At 43.9% G+C, this 13,253-nt stretch overlaps 4 non-coding genes across 4 annotated transcripts; all 4 read left to right on the forward strand.

Moving 5' to 3' along the window:
- Window positions 1-1,288: 1,288 nt before the first annotated feature.
- On the forward strand, window positions 1,289-1,361 carry trnaw-cca (transfer RNA tryptophan (anticodon CCA)). The gene has a single exon. It is a non-coding gene; the product is annotated as a tRNA-Trp (tRNA).
- A 567-nt stretch (window positions 1,362-1,928) lies between these two features.
- Window positions 1,929-2,001, forward strand: trnav-uac (transfer RNA valine (anticodon UAC)). The gene has a single exon. It is a non-coding gene; the product is annotated as a tRNA-Val (tRNA).
- A 685-nt stretch (window positions 2,002-2,686) lies between these two features.
- trnal-cag (transfer RNA leucine (anticodon CAG)) lies at window positions 2,687-2,769 on the forward strand. The gene has a single exon. It is a non-coding gene; the product is annotated as a tRNA-Leu (tRNA).
- A 3,218-nt stretch (window positions 2,770-5,987) lies between these two features.
- trnag-ccc (transfer RNA glycine (anticodon CCC)) lies at window positions 5,988-6,060 on the forward strand. Its single transcript has one exon. It is a non-coding gene; the product is annotated as a tRNA-Gly (tRNA).
- Window positions 6,061-13,253: the final 7,193 nt, after the last annotated feature.

The raw sequence follows: 13,253 nt of genomic DNA on the forward strand, positions 1-13,253 counted from the left end.
GAAGCTGTACGCCAACTCTCCAACACCTCCTCCTACCTCCACCTGGACCATGACCCCACTACCGAATATCAAGTCACCATTTGCAAGACTGTCACTGACCTCGTATGAGAAGAGCTTGAGTAAACTAGGACTGCAGTCTCTTGAATTCGGAAGAATGAGAGGGGATCTCATTAAGCATGCAAAATTATTACAGGGTTTGATCGGTTGGATGCTGGGAGAATGTTTCCCTTGGCTGGGAAGTCTAGAACCAGGGGCCACAGCCTCAGGATAAAGGTTAGGCCATTCAGGACTGAGAGGAGAAGAAATTTCTTCACACAGAGGGTGGTGAATCTTTGGAATTCTCTACCCCAGAGGGCTGTGGAGGCTCAGTCATTGCGTATGTTCAAAACAGAAGTCGGTAGATTTCTGACTGGTAAGGGCATCAAGAGATATGGCAATAGGGCCGGTGAATGGAATTGAGGCAGGAGATCAGCCATGATCTCATAGAATCCCCTACAGTTGCTTAAAAATCTGTTCCATTACCTCTTTTTTCCAGTTCTGACGAAAGGTTATCGACCTGAAACGTTAACTCTGTTTCTCTCGTCGCAGAAGCTGCCTGACCTGCTGAGTATCTCCAGCATTTTCTGCTTCAATTCAGATTTCCAGCTCCTGCAGAATTTTCTCAGTTCGCATTTCTTTCATTGTGCAAAACAAGGTTATCGCTCAATTAATGACGCATTGAAAGCAACATAAAAGTTTAACAAATTAAATACCGCTCAACCTGGGAGCTCGAACCCACGTACTCTAAGATTAAGAGTCACATGCTTTACCGACTGAGCTAGCCGGGCCTGTTAAAACTGCATTCCATTGTCGCTGATTGCAGTCAGGTACCTGATGGCTCCGGCCCGGTCACAACAGCATGTCTGAGCCGCATTTCTGCAAACTACGAAACAAGTTCTCCAGAAGCCCAAGGCTTATAAGGAACTCAAGCAGCAATAATCCCTTTCATTAACCACAGGGGTTCAGGCAATTTTCTGATCGCAAAACGCTTTAGTCCTTGTCAATATATCTTGTCTATTTCCCGGAGATTCCCGATTCTGTCTTTCTCTCTGGCTCTGTTTATTGTGTCTGTGGCCACCTGCGGGTTGATTTTGAAGGAATACCTGTGTTTGTGTCTGCTTGTTACGTTAAACAAATGAGGGCATCAGGCGCCTCTGTGCATGACACTGAGGAATCAGGAGAAGGCAGGAGGAATGAAACAGTGTTTGTGGAACGTGTGTATATAAAAACAGCGCGCTTTTGATTGTAGGACCTCGTGGCGCAACGGTAGCGCGTCTGACTCCAGATCAGAAGGCTGCGTGTTCAAATCACGTCGGGGGTCACTGTTTTTCCGGGTAATTCCAGAATTATTGTTTTCTTTGCCGTTTCACAATAACCAGACACTTGCTCCAAAGACTGTCTCACTCTTTCCCCAGTGTCAGGGAGAGAAGCGCCACAATTCCTCATTTATTTAATGTGACAAAACACAAGCACAGGTATTCGCTCAAAATCAACCTGCAGGTGGTCACACAGAATAAACAGAGCCAGAGAGACAGGCAGAATCGGGAAACACCGGCAAATAGACGAGAGATATTGACAAGGTGAGAAAGCGCTTTGCGATCAGAAAATTGCCTGAATCCCTGTGGTTAATGAAAGGGCTTTTGAAGCTTGATTTCCTGACACACCTTGGAATTCAGGTGAACCTGGTTCATGGTTTGCAGAACAAGTTAAACGCCTGGGTTAAACCAGAGGGAAGGAAATTCGACAGTTTAATGAGTTTGAAAGGAACATTTTTGACTTGTGCAGTTCGGTCAGAGAAATGCCAGTGAAAAGAAATCATTGCAGAAAGAGCGATTCTGTAGTGTCCCTTCTGTCTGAACAGTGCTTTCTCGATGCTCAATTCAGCAGAGGTTTCCGTAGTGTAGCGGTTATCACGTTCGCCTTACACGCGAAAGGTCCCCGGTTCGAGCCCGGGCGGAAACATTATCTTTCTGTGAAATAAATTTAACAGATTTCTTGCGTCAAAAGCAACGAACAATTTAAAGCAGACTCCAAAAATACACAGTGCGTAAATTCTGATAGGGTATAAATCTTCGTCAATGAATAAACTTTCACAAATTATTAACGTTAAATTACTCAACTTTCGACTGTCCCTTACTGTGAGCATTTATTTCATTCTGCAAAACAACGCTTTCGGTTAATGAATGTTGATTAAAACAATTAAACCACTAAACTGCCAGAACACACATTAAAGAGTTGATCACAATTGCTGATATTTCTTATCTTTTTTCTGGTGTTTTTTCAGCTCTTGGTCCTTTTCAGCTCCTGACTGCGGATATTCCTCTGATTAAACGTGAACAAACTGAAATACCTCGCAGCCCCGGCCTCGGTTAATACCAACAGATCTAAGCCGCATTTCAGGCCCGAAAACAAACCCATTAATTATTCGCTTCTCCCCAGCTCCAGAGCTCAGATTGATACTGCCCATCCCTGGAGCTGCAAGATAATAGGGACCCGGGACAAACCTCCCCATACACCGAGCACAAGCTCAGGAAAACCCCGGGGGAGATAATATCCCGGTCACTGAGCCTTCAACAGCATTGAACAAGCACCCGGACGGAAACGTTCTTCATGTGGAAGTGGTGAGATGCAGAAACTAATGGAGCAAGTCAGGATGGCCGAGCGGTCTAAGGCGCTGCGTTCAGGTCGCAGTCTCCTCTGGAGGCGTGGCTTCGAATCCTACTTCTGACAGTCTTTACTTTTAATTACCAAGCGGAACTCATTTATTTTCACACCACTGTCAAGCACTTTGGGACATCCCTTAAAAGTGGGATTCAGCAGTTCACCTGCTCCATTCACATAGAAACATAGAAGGTAGGAGCAGGAGTAGGCCATTCGGCCCCTCGAGCCTGCTCCGCCATTTAATGAGATCATGGCTGATCATCCACATTCAGTACCCTGTCCCTGCTTTCTCCCCATATCCCTTTATCTCTTTAGCCTTAAGAAATATATCTAACTCCTTCTTGAATATATTTAATGAATTGGCCTCAACTGCCTTCTGTGGTACAGAATTAAACAGGTTCACCACTCTCTGGGTGAAGAAATTCCTCCTCATCTCAGCCCTAAGTGGCTTACCCCTTATCCTTAGACTGTGGCCGCTGGTTCTGGATTCCCGCACCATCGGGATCATTCTTCCTGCATCTAGTGTGTCTAGTCCTGTTAGAATTTTGTAAGTTTCAATGAGATCCCCTCTCGTTCTTCTAAACTCTAGCGAATATAAGCCAAATCATCTCAATCTGTCTTCATACGTCATTCCTGCCATCCCATGTATCAGTCTGGTGAATCTTCGCTGCACTCCCACCATGGCAAGAACATCCTTCCTCAGCTAAGGTGACCAAAGCTGCTCAGAATACTCAAGGTATGGTCTCACCAAGGCCTTGTACAACTGCAGCAAGACACCCTTGCTCCTGTACTCGAAACCTCTCACTATAAAGGCCAACATTTGCCTTCTTAACCACCTGCTGCACCTGCATGCTTACCTTCAGCGATTGGTGCACACGGACACCCAGGTCTCATTGCAGTTCCCCTTTTCCCAATCTATTGACATTCTGATAATAAGCTGTCTTCCTGTTTTTGCCACCAAAGTTGATAACCTCACATTTATCCACATTACACTGCATCTGCCATGCTTCTGCTAAATCACCTAACCTGTCCATATCATAGTGGAGTTTCTCTGCATCATCCTCACAGCACACGTGCCCACCCAGCTTTGTGTCGTCTGCAAACTTGGAGTTATTACATCTAGTACAACCTTCTAGATCATTAATATATATTGTGAGTAGCTGGGGTCCTAGCACTTGTCCCTGCCCTACCCCACTAGTAACTGCCTGCCACTTGGAAAAAGACCCGTTTAGACATACTCTTTACTTCCTGCCCGCCAACCAGCTCTCTATCCAAGTCAGTACCTTACCCCCGATCCCATGTGCTTTAACTTTGCACCGCAATCTCTTATGTGGGACCTTATCGAAAGCCTTCTGAAAGTCCAAATACACCACATCCACTGGTTCCCCCTTATCTATTCTACCAGTTACATCCTCAAAAAATTTTGACATTTCCATCTGACCTGGTGCTGAAAGTGGAGACGGTTCCACAGTGTAGCAGTTACCACGTTTGCGGAATCATTTTGCTGGAAATTGCTCCTTCTGCTTGTCCAGGGGCGAGATTGCTCTCCTGTGTGAGGAAATAACAACTAAGAACAAAAGAATTGGAGCTGGAGTAGCCCATATATTGTGTAAAATGAGATATGGGTAACAGTTAACATGCAAAGCACAAAACCTGCTGACAAGGGTGGTGCTGTTGCTGTTTGGCGAACCGACCTCTGCTTAGCGGAAGCTGTACGCCAACTCTCCAACACCTCCTCCTACCTCCGCCTGGATCATGATCCCACTACCGAATATCAAGTCACCATTTGCAAGACTGTCACTGACCTCGTATGAGAAGAGATTGTGTAAACTAGGCCTGCAATCTCTTGAATTCGGAAGAATGAGAGGGAATCTCATTAAGCATGCAAAATTATTACAGGGTTTGATCGGTTGGATGCTGGGAGAAAGTTTCCCTTGGCTGGGAAGTCTAGAACCAGGGGCCACAGCCTCAGGATAAAGGTTAGGCCATTCAGGACTGAGAGGAGAAGAAATTTCTGCACACAGAGGGTGGTGAATATTTTGAATTCTCTACTCCAGAGGGCTGTGGAGGCTCAGTCATTGGGTATGTTCAAAACAGAAGTCGGTAGATTTCTGACTGGTAAGGGCATCAAGGGATATGGCGATGGGGCCGGTGAATGGAATTGAGGCAGGAGATCAGCCATGATCTCATAGAATCCCCTACACTTGCTTAAAAATCTGTTCAATTACCTCTTTCTTCCAGTTCTGACGAAAGGTTATCGACCTGAAACGTTAACACTGTTTGTCTCTTCGCAGAAGCGGCCTGACCTGCTGAGTATCTCCAGCATTTTCTGTTTCAATTCAGATTCCCAGCATCTGCAGTATTTTCTCAGTTCGCATTTCTTTCATTGTGCAAAACAAGGTTATCGCTCAATTAATGACGCTTTGAAAGCAACATATAAGTTTAACAAAGTAAATACCGCCCAACGTGGGGCTCGAACCCCCAACCTGGAAATTAAGAGTCTCACCGCTTTATCGACTGAGCTAGCCGGGCCAGTTGGAGCTACATTTCATTGTCGCTGATTGCAGTCAGGTGCCTGGTGGCTCCGGCCCGGTCACAGCAGCATGTCTGAGCCGCGTTTCTGCAAACTACGAAAAAAGTTCTCCAGAAGCCCAAGGCGTATCAGGAACTCAAGCAGCAAAATCCCTTTCATTAACCACAGGGGTTCAGGCAATTTTCTGATCGCAAAGCGCTTTAGTCCTTGTCAATATCTCTTGTCTATTTCCCGGAGATTCCCGATTCTGTCTTTCTCTCTGGCTCTGTTTATTGTGTCTGTGGCCACCTGCCGGTTGATTTTGAAGGAATACCTGTGTTTGCTTGTTACGCTTGCATAGTTACGGTGGCATCGTGGTTAGAACTGTTGCCTCACAGCGCAAGGGTCGCGGGTTCGAATCTCGGTCTCGGGCGACTGTCTGTTTGCACATTCTCCCCGTGTTTGCGTGGGTTTCCTCCGGGTACTCCGGTTTCTTCCCACAGTCCAAAGATGTGTGGGTTGGGTTGATTGGCTATCATAAATTGATCCTTAGTGTTAGGGGGATTAAATACGTGGGGTTACGGGGATAGGGTGGGATATGTGTCGGTGCAGGCTCGATGGGCCGAAATGGCCTCTATCTGCTCTGTGGGATTTCTGTGAAATGAGGGCATCAGGCGCTTCTGTGTATGACACTGAGGAATCAGGAGAAGGCAGGAGGAATGAAACAGTGTTTGTGGAACGTGTGTATATAAAAACAGCGCGATTTAGATTGTTGGAGCTCGTGGCGCAACGGTAGCGCGTCTGACTCCCAAATCAGAAGGCTGCGTGTTCAAATCACGTCGGGGTCACTGTTTTTCCGGGTAATTCCAGAATTATTGTTTTCTTTGCCGTTTCACAATAACCAGACACTTGCTCCAAAGACTGTCTCACTCTTTCCCCAGTGTCAGGGAGAGAAGCGCCACAATTCCTCATGTATTTAATGTGACAAGACACAAGCACAGGTATTCGCTCAAAATCAACCTGCAGGTGTTCACATAGAATAAACAGAGCCAGAGAGACATGCAGAATCGGGAAACACCGGCAAATAGACGAGAGATATTGACAAGGTGAGAAAGCGCTTTGCGATCAGAAAATTGCCTGAATCCCTGTGGTTAATGAAAGGGCTTTTGATGCTTGATTTCCTTACACACCTTGGAATTAAGGAGAACCTGGTTCGTGGTTTAGCCTGGGGCCGAGCCACTAGGCGCCTGGCTGCAATCAAAGACAAGAACGTATCAGCTTCTCCAGCCCGGCTAGCTCAGTCGGTCGGCACTCTTAATTGTAGGGTCGTGGGTTCGAGCCCCGTGTTGGGAGAATGATTTTTGTTCAACTTTTATGTTGCTTTCACGGCAAAGCATAATTAATTAACCGATAATGTTCTTTTGCCCAATGAAAGAAATGATAACTGAGCGAGAGTCGATACTTCAATCACTTTATTTTTGCTTTGCATGTTAACTGTTACCCATATCTCATTTTACACACTGAGCTTTAGGAGTCTGGGTTAAAGTGCTCATTGCTGATGACACCAGGAATCTGGGCCAACTTTTGTCATATTGAACAGGAAAATAGAATCAGCAGTGAACATCAAATCCCATGGTGCTGATTTTCAGATTCTACGCAGCCCGAATTGGAAAAAAGTGATATCATTTTAACAGTGAAGATTTGGAAGTAAGTGTTACTCGTATTTGTGCTTTTAATTAAAGTTTGTGGCGTCTGACTCCCGTTCATGTCTCTGAATAAGGAAGGAGGGGCTTGTCGTTGACCAGACTGCACTGCGCCTGGTGTTTGTGAGCTCATCCTTTATATTGAGCGGCTTCTCGTTCTTTAACCGGTGTCAGCTTTCGCTCAGCGGTTACTTCGCAGCACCAACTTCTTTCTAAGTTCGAACTCTGTCTCACTGCGGGCGCAGTCTGGGCTTTTTATTGTCATTTTCAATCCCCTTCTTCAACAATGAAACACATTATAGCAGTGATTTTAATTTAGCAGTGTGACATTTTTCGAGGGCATCATAAAATTATTCAATAACGTATTCCTATCAGCGCTGCGAGATGGGTTCGATTCCCAGTTAGGGAAGAAATTTTGGTATTACCGTTTTTTATTCATGAATGCGATGTAATTTTATTAAATTAATTACATGCATCTAATGTGAATAAATAAGAACTGCTTTAATCACCATTAATTAACCGGTAACTTTATTTTGCAGAATGAAAGACATGATAATATGGTTACTGAGGGACAGTCGAAACTTCATTCATTTATTTTGCTCTTTGCATCTCCTGAACTGTTAACCCATATCTCATTTTACACATTGCATTTTAGGAGAATGGTTTAAAATGTTCATTGCTTGAGAGAGCAGCGATCTGGGGCAACATTTGTTAAATTTAACGGGACCGGCTATTTCACAGAAAAAAAAACTATTCTCTCACATGATGTTTTCAGACCACACACTGACCGATCTTTGCTAGGCACCAAGTGGATGATCTGATACTTGCCCGCGTGGAACTACATTAATCACTGGTCAGGGGAGATTTAATAGAGGTGATCAAAATTATGGGGGAAACAGTTTCCACTGGCAGGAGTGTCAGCAGGGCTATGGGGGAAGAGCAGCGGAGTGGGACTGATTGGATATCTCTTTCAAAGATGCAACATGAATTGCTCATTTTAACCTGCGATTGATAGATTTTAGTTAACCAACGGTATTAAGGGATCATTGAAGTCTGTGAGACACTTCATAATTGTTTCTATTATCATTAATCAACCCACAACATTTTGTTGCGCACTGCAGGAATTGCTAACATGTATACCGGATGACAGACAAACTTTAATAACATTTTATAGAATCATAGAAAATTTCCTGAACTCCTGTGGTTAATGAAAGGGTTTTTAATGGTTGAGTTCCTTATACACCTTGGAATTCTGGAAAACATGGTTCGTAGTTTGCAGAAACGCGGCTTAGATCTGCTGTTGTGAACCGAGGTAAAGCTGCAGGATCCTTGAATAATCTTTCACAATTCAACTGAAAGCAGCCGGAATGTGCAGCTTTGAGAGGGGCTGTCTGCACGGTCAGAGCTGGAAACGGGAGTGAGCGAGCGACACTGTAGTGCTTTGAGTGAGTGCAGAACTGTACAGAGAAACACAAATGTAACAGGATTTTGTTACATTGCATTAGAAATGCGAATTGTTCCATTTTTTCTACTATTTAAATGAACACGATTTACAAAATGTCTCTGCTCGCTTTCGAACCGGGGAGTTTTCGCGTGTTAGGCGAACGTGATAACCACTACACTACGAAAACATTGGATTGAGTAATCGGCGTCTGTCATAAATCTTTGATTCTATAAAAAGGTTATTAGAGTTTGACTGTCACCCAGCAAACATGTTAGCAATTCCTTCATTGTGCAACACAATTTTTTGTCGGTTGATTAAAACATTTTTTTTAATGATATAACACATACATTTAAAATTACTTTAGGTAAATTCTGGCCTGCTTTAAAATGTTCAAATTTATATTTCATATCATTCAATTATATTTTAAATCTTTAATTAATTTCATTACGTTTGAACAAGTGACCATTTATTTTTATTTCCGTGGTGTGAAATGTTCTTTATTTGGAGATTTCTAATATGCTTATGGGGATTCCGTACATTAATGGAATCCCAATTCGCCTCATAGGAATCCCCCTATTTGATTGGTTGACCTGCCCCATGTGATCCCAGGGATGAAACATGGAAACATAGAAGATAGGAGCAGGAGTAGGCCATTCAGCCCCTCGAGCCTGCTCCGCTATTCAATGCGATCATGGCTGATCATCCAATTTCAGTACCCGGTCACTGCTTTCTCCCCATACACCTGGATCCCTTTAGCCTTAAGAAATATATCCAACTCCTTCTTGAATATATTTAATGAATTGGCTTCTACTGCCTTCTGTGGTAGAGAATTCCACAGGGTCACCACTCTCTGGGTGAAGAAATTCCTCCTCATGTCTGTCCTAAATGGCCTACCCCTTATCCTTAGACTGTGACCCCTGGTTCTGGAGTCCCAGACCATCAGGAACATCCTTCCTGCATCTAGTCTTTCCAGTACTGTCAGAATTTTATAAGTTTCAATGAGATCCCCTCTCATTCTTCTAAACTCCAGCGAGTACGAGCCCAATCGTCCCAATCTCTCCTCAGATGTCATTCCTGCCATCCCAGGTATCAGCCTGGTGAATATTAGCTGAACTCCTTCCATGGCAAGAACATCCTTCCTCAGATAAGGCGACCAAAACTGCACACAATACTCAAGATGTGGTCTCACCAAGGCCCTGTAGAACTGCAGCAAGGCACCCTTGCTCCTGTACTCGAATCCTCTCGCTACGAAGGCCAACATACCATTTGCCTTCTTAACCGCCTGCTGCACCTGCATGCTTACCTTCAGCGACTGGTGCATAAGGACACCCAGGCTTGCGAACCGTGTGCGCCCCTGGGATCCATGGGCCTTTATGCAGGCGTATGCCAGCAGGCCCAGGGCAGCAAGAGTCCGAAGCTCTGGAGACACCAAGTAAGTCGTATTGGTTTTTTGATTCGGAGGCGTTAGCCAGCGGCGAGTTTCCGATCGCTTTTTCCAGGCCGATTGTATTTCAGGAGTCTGGTTTAAAATGTTCGTTGCTTATGTCACCAGGAATCTGGGGCAACTTTTGTTTAATTTAATGGGACCAGTTATTGCACAGGATAAAATTTTCTGGAACACATAATTTCTGCAGTTGTGGCCGAACCAGTGTTTTATAAAGGTTCATCATAACTTCCTTGCTTTTGTACTCTGCGCCTTTATTTATAAAGCCCCGGATTCTGTAAGCTTTTTAAACTGATTTCTCAACCTGTCCTGCCACATTGAACGATTTGTGTACATACACCCCCAGGTATCTCTGTTCCTGCAACCACTTTGGAATTGTATCCTTTAGTTTAAGAACATAAGAACATAAGAAATAGGAGCAGGAGTAGGCCAATCGGCCCCTCGAGCCTGCTCCACCATTCAATAAGATCATGGCTGATCTGATCCTAACCTCAAATCTTCTATCACTCTGCATCCACCCGAACCCATGTGATCTCCCGGGAGAGGCGAAAAACCAGATAAAGACCCAATGGCCAATTTGGGAGAAAAAAATCTGGGAAATTCCTCTCCGACCCATCTAGGCGATCGAAATTCTTCCAGGAGATCACTCTGTCCCTATATTTTCTACAGTACTTACCTTCTGTAAAGGCGATCTCCACCCCAGCCAGGAACAGGAATAAAACCATCTCCTGAAATCTAACAGAATTAGAACACAGTAGGAGCAGAACAAGGCTACACGGCCCCTGGGCCCGCTCCACTACCCACAGGGCCATGACCATTCCGAACCCAGACTCATGTCCAATTTCCTGCCCGCTCCCCGTACCCCTTTATTCCCTTTACTTCTAGGAAACTATCTATTTCTGTTTTAAATTTATTTAATGATGTAGCTTCCACAGCTTTCTGGGGCAGCAAATTCCACAAACCTACCACCCTCTGAGTGAAGAAGTTTCTCCTCATCTCAGTTTTGAATGAGCAGCCCCTTATTTTAAGATTATGCCCCCTAGTTCTAGTTTCACCCATCATTGGGAACATCCTCACCGCATCCACCCGATCAAGCCCCTTCACAATCTTATATGTTTCAATAAGATCGCCTCTCATTCTTCTGAACTCCAATGAGTAGAGTCCCAATCTACTCAACCTCTCCTCATATGACCACCCCCTCATCCCCGGGATTAACCGAGTGAACCTTCTTTGTACTGACTCGAGAGCAAGTATGTCTTTTCTTAAGTATGGACACCAAAACTGTATGCAGTATTCCAGGTGCGGCCTCACCAATACCTTGTACAACTGCAGCAATACCTCCCTGTTTTTATATTCCAACCCCCTAGCAATAAAAGCCAACATTCCATTGGCCTTCTTGATCACTTGCTGCACCTGCATACTAACTTTTTGAGTTTCGTGCACCAGGACCCCCAGATCCCTTTGTACTACAGTACTTTCCAGTTTCTTGCCATTAAGATAATAACTTGCTCTTTGATTTTTCCTGCCAAAGTGCATAACTTCACACTTTCCAGTATTGTATTCCATCTGCCAAATCTCTGCCCACTTACTTAGCCTGTCTATGTCCCTTTGCAGGTTTTTTATGTCCTCCTCACTCACTACTTTCCGTCCCATCTTTGTATCATCTGCAAACTTTGATATGTTACACTCGGTCCCCTCCTCCAAATCGTTAATATAGATTGTAAAGAGTTGGGGACCCAGCACTGACCCCTGCGGAACACCACTAGTTACTGGTTGCCAATCTGAGAACGAACCATTTATCCCAACTCTCTGCTTTCTGTTAGAGAGCCAATCCTCCACCCATGCCAGAATATTACCCCCAATCCCGTGATTTTTTATCTTGAGCAATAATCTTTTGTGTGGCACCTTGTCAAAAGCCTTTTGGAAGTCTAAATACACTACGTCCACTGGTTCCCCTTTATCCACCCTGTATGTTACTTCTTCAAAAAACTCAAGCAAATTTGTTAAACATGACTTCCCCTTCATGAAACCATGCTGAGTTTGCCCTATTAAATTGTGTTTATCCAAATGTCCCGTTACTGTCTCCTTAATAATGGACTCTAACATTTTACCAACCACAGATGTTAGGCTAACAGGTCTATAGTTTCCAGCCTTCTGCCTACTACCCTTTTTAAATAATGGTGTTACATTAGCAGTTTTCCAATCTGCCGGGACCTTTGCTGAGTCCAGTGAGTTTTGGAAAATTATTACCAATGCATCCACAATCCCTACCGCTACTTCCCTCAAGACCCTGGGATGCAAGCCATCAGGTCCAGGGGATTTATCCGCCTTGAGTCCCATTATTTTACCAAGTACCACTTCCTTAGTGATTTTAATTGTATTTAGTTCCTCCCCCCCTAGAGCCCCCTGTTTGTCCAGTGTTGGGATATTCTTAGTGTCCTCTACTGTAAAGACTGATACAAAATAATTGTTCAGTGTTTTTGCCATCTCCATGTTTCCCACCATTAATTTCCCGGTCTCATCCTCTAAGGGACCAACATTTACTTTAGCCACCCTTTTTCTTTTTATATAACTATAGAAACTTTTACTGTCTGTTTTTATATATTTTGCTAATTTACTTTCATAATCTATCTTCCCTTTCTTAATCAATCTTTTTGTTATTTTTTGCTGTCTTTTAAAGACTTCCCAATCTTCCATCCTCCCACTAGATTTGGCTACCTTATATGCCCTTGTTTTTAGTCGGATACTATCCTTAATTACTTTACTTAGCCACGGATGGCTATCTTTTCTTTTACACCCTTTTTTCCTCAGTGGAATATATTTTTTTTGGAAGTTGTAAAATAACTCCTTAAATGCACACCACTGGTCATGTACCGTCTTACCCTTTAATCTATTTTCCCAGTCCACTCTCATTAATTCCGCTCTCATACCTTCATAGTCTCCTTTATTCAAGCTCAGCACGCTTGTTTGAGATCCAACCTTCTCACCCTCTAATTGAATATGGAACTCAACCATGTTATGGTCACTCATTCCAAGGGGATCCTTTACTAGGACATTTTTAATTAATCCTGTCTCATTACACAGGACCAAATCTAAGGTTGCTTGCCCCCTGGTCGGTTCAGTTACATACTGCTCAAGAAACCCATCCCTAATACACTCAATGAACTCTTCCTCAAGGCTGCTCTGCCCAATTTGATTTGTCCAGTTAATATGATAATTAAAATCCCCCATAATTATAGCTGTTCCCTTATTACAAGCCTCAACTATTTCCTGATTAATACTCCGTCCAACAGAGTTGCAACTGTTCGGAGGCCTATAGACTACACCCACTAGTGTTTTTTTCCCCTTATTATTCCTTACCTCCACCCAAACTGTTTCACTATCGTGCTCCTTTGACCCAATATCATTTCTCTGTATTATAGTGATTCCTTCCTTTATTAACATAGCCAC

Source organism: Somniosus microcephalus, unplaced genomic scaffold, assembly GCF_052327205.1.
Source record: "Somniosus microcephalus isolate GS21.2 unplaced genomic scaffold, FLI_Smic_1.0 unresolved_chr4, whole genome shotgun sequence".
NCBI classification, from domain to species: domain Eukaryota; kingdom Metazoa; phylum Chordata; class Chondrichthyes; order Squaliformes; family Somniosidae; genus Somniosus; species Somniosus microcephalus.